The 3858-nt window shown below is 42.2% G+C and overlaps 1 long non-coding RNA gene across 2 annotated transcripts in view; it reads right to left on the reverse strand.

Moving 5' to 3' along the window:
• Positions 1-841: 841 nt before the first annotated feature.
• Positions 842-3858, reverse strand: part of LOC138166627 (uncharacterized) — a 9539-nt gene continuing 6522 nt past the window's right edge. For both annotated transcript variants that reach the window (XR_011169655.1, XR_011169656.1), the window contains exon 4: positions 842-1125. This is a non-coding gene — a long non-coding RNA (uncharacterized lncRNA). The remainder of the gene's footprint in view (positions 1126-3858) is intronic.

Below are 3858 nucleotides of genomic sequence, written 5' to 3' on the forward strand. Positions count from 1 at the left end.
CTAAGATTTATGTGTTTACACATTCATTCAATGCTTTGCACAACCAAATGCATATAATAGGTTAGACAATAGGCATTTTTCATCCACTTTATTTTTCCTATGTGAATTGTTAAATCTATCTTTTTGGAGTCATCATAGCTCTCATTTAGGAAGTCACCTAGAATTCTAAAGTTCTATGCAATGATCAAAATACCACTTGTAGGCAGGGCCAATCTGGAAGATTCCACCACTCATCTAGAATCTTTCTTCTATTATACTTCAAGACAATGACAAACATCTTTGGTGAGTACATCTTGGCATTGTACCTAGCACACCATCCAAGGATTTTTCAGTGTTCAAAGCCATAGGGTAAAACAGGCATAAGTCAGTGGTCAAGTAGCATGAGAGAAGGACATTTGCCCGTTATGAAGAGATGAGAATGTGACCATAAAGCAACCTCCAAACAGGGCTGGTGAAGCAGCAGTGTGAAGCAACAGTTGGAGAAGGTGTGTAGAGTGCAGTGGGTTAAAAAATAGAAGGTAACTGAGTTTAGCAGCTTTGTATATTATACTTATATTTATACACTGAAGCACAGAATTTGCAAGTTGGAAGGGTCTTCCTGAGTTCAAGTCTGGCCTCAGATTCTAACTAGCTGTGTGACCCTAAACTATATCCTGGGGATTCTAGATAGTTTTCTTCATCGTTTTTTTTTTTTTTTTGGTCCTTCTACCCTTTGTACCACTATTCAATATAAAAGGAAATAAATTCTATAGTGTACCATGTATTTGCCCATAAGGTATAAAATAAGAAGACTAAATAAGTTTTCAGTTCCAAAAGAACACTAAATGTTTTTTTAAAAAAGAACTTTATTGATTGGTAAGCAATTCAATTTCAATTCAAAAATAGAATTTTTCAATAGGAAAATATAACTATTTACCAAAGATGCTTCCTACCCCCTTGACAAGCTTCTCATACTCTTCCTGTAGGTTGGAACTTCTGTCCCATGTAAAAGGAATCCCCACAGAAGCACAGCCAACAGGTGATCTTCTGTCCTCTGTTTGAAGACCTCAAAGGAGGGAGAGCTCGCCACCTTGTCCACTCTTTGGAGTCAGAGACTTCTACTGACTCATCAACGGCCTCCAGATGCTATTGCAGGTGACAATAGATGGAAGGAGACAGTGGAGTGAGTAGTTGGTTCCAGAGTTGGAAGGCTTAGGTTCTAATCTTTGAGCCTTCGCCTCTGCTACTTGTCTGTGGGCACTGGGTCTGTGTACACACATATACACCCTACATATATGTGTGTGTGTGTGTGTGTGTGTGTATGAGTGCAAATGCAGTGTGTGGATATACATATACATGTGTATATACACATGCAAGAATATAGACAGAGAAAGAGGGAAACAGAGAAAAGGAAAAAGATGAGCCAGAGAGAAAGGTAGGGGGAGACAAATGTGGACTTAGAGACTGAGAGAGAAGAAAGAGAATAGAGAAGAGGGAGGAGAGAGAGGGAAGAGAGTGAGAGAGAGAGACAGAGAGAGAGAGAAGGGGGAGGGGAGGGGGGGGGAAGGATGGGGCGTGTGGGAATTTTACATTTACTCCATCTTCATTTATTTTTTTTTTTTTTAAAGCAATTGGGGTTGAGTAACTTGCTCAAGGTTACACGGCCAGTTATTATTTCTGGGGGTGGTGCTGAGTATCTGAGCCTGGATTTGATCCAGGTCATCCCAACACTGGAGCCGGTGCTCTTACTCGCTGAGCCACCTGGCCGCCCCTAAACAATTGGGGTTAAGTAACTTGCTCAAGGTTACACGGCCAGGTGTTTCTGGGTGGGTGCTAAGTGTCTGAGCCCGGGATTCGATCTCCAGGTCTTCTCAACACTGGAGCCGGTGCTCTTACTCGCTGTGCTACCTGGCTGCCCCCATCTTCATTTATTTATATTTACTCCATCTCCAGCCCAGATGTTCATATGGACTGTTTGTGTCTGACACATGGCAGATCCTTCTGAAATTTTATTGGTCAGATAAGCTGTAGTCAGACACACTGTTCCTTGACCCCAACACCATGATGCCATTTTGGTGCTTTTCAAGTATGAAGGATGAACAACAATATTTACTTCCAATTGTACTGCCAAACCAGCGGCCCAAGATTAGCTGTATCCCTTCCTCAGGATTCTCGGGGTGCTTCTGAGAAGGGCTGTTTCTAGAAGGCTATAACTTGGGCCCTGATTCTGCTATGGTCTCTCTAAGGAAGGTCATCTGGTCCAGTTCCCCTCATTTTATGAACACGAAAACTGAGGCTGGGAGAAGTTGTGATTAGAGTAAGCTATGTTCCACAGTGGATTGAGTCCTGGGTCAGGAGTCAGGAAGACCCGAATTCAAATGTGACCTCAGATTCTTATTTTTCCCTTGCCCAAGGTCTCACAGGTGGTAAACACCAGAGGCAAAGACCAGAACTTAGGTTCCCTGATTCCAGGACCACTGTTCATCTCACTGCCTCTCATCTCACTACAATATTCTCCTCTCATCCATTGCATTTATTCAGATTTTACCCATACTTCAAGGCCCAACTTGACTTCTGTCTGCTTTAAAAAACCTTCCTGACCTCCAGTCCCCAGTGATCTCTGACCTGCTGCGGTATTTGATGTTTGGTAAATTTATAGCAAACCTGGACAGCAGACTAAAAAGCAGAGACATCAGCTGGAGGTTTTTCTAATAGCAATGTAAGGCTGTGAGAGTCGGACCACAAGAAATGTTGAGCACCACAGAATCAGTGCTTTAGAATTCTGGTGCTAGAGAAGACTTTTGAGTCCCTTGGACAGCAAGAAGGTCAATTCAAGTCAATCCTTAAAGAAATGAATTCAGGCTCTTCTCTGGAAGGCTTGAAAGTGAAGTTTAAATACGTTGGCCACATAATGAGAAGATAGCATTCACTGGGGGAAAGACCCTGATGTTGGGAAAGATTAAAGGCAAAAGGAAAAGGGGATGAGATGGGTAGATAGTGTTGTAAGAGCAACAAATATGAAGTTGGACAGACTTTGGGAGATAGTGGAGGATAGAAGCCCCCGACATGCTATGGCTCACGGGGTCACAAAGAGTTGGACATGACTGAACAACCAAAATTGCTCTCTATGAATTTGGAAGCTGCATGGGATAATGAAGAGAGAGCTAGTGTCTGGGCTAGGCATTTTGGCATTGAATCATTTCCTCTCTTGTAAAAGTTTTCTTTGCATCTTTTCTTTGTATTTCAAAAACCCAGTATGGCAGAGCACATATTTCCAGACATGAAGTCAGGAGGACCCGGGTTCCAATCTTAGCTCTGATAGTCACCAGCTGAACAACCATGGTGAAATCATTCAACTTCCCTGAATCTCAATTTCCTCATCAGTGAAATGGGGGTATACTACTTGTGTTACCTACCTTAGAAAGTCTGTGCAGCTCAAAAGAGATATCAGAACAAACCCTTCATGAACTTTAAAACTCTAGATAACTATTAATTATTATTATAAAGTCTACATGGAAACCGTTCCTTCTCCCATCCACTCAAACAGTGATCTGCCCTAAGGAAAGTTATATATAGTTTACTCAATATTCTATACTTTAAATGGGGTTAATAAAGAGGATGGTGCCTGTACTAAGAGAGTTGAAACAATCAAGGGAGAAGAAGAAACTTAGATTTTTTTCCCCCTCATTTTGTACTAAGACAGACTACTTTTTTGCCCACAAGTCAAAGAAAGCAAATGAGTGATGAGGGAATGACAAACTCTCTAGAGACTTGGGGCCTCACTGGGGAGCTGGCAGGCTGCCCAAGAGCTATGAAGATGAACATTGGCAGGAAATAGAGGCAGTGAGAAGGAGAGGAGAGGAGAGGAGAGGAGAGGAG

This window comes from Petaurus breviceps, unplaced genomic scaffold (assembly GCF_028583685.1).
Source record: "Petaurus breviceps papuanus isolate PSGF00001 unplaced genomic scaffold, PetGlider_PUasm1.0 225, whole genome shotgun sequence".
NCBI lineage: Eukaryota > Metazoa > Chordata > Mammalia > Diprotodontia > Petauridae > Petaurus > Petaurus breviceps.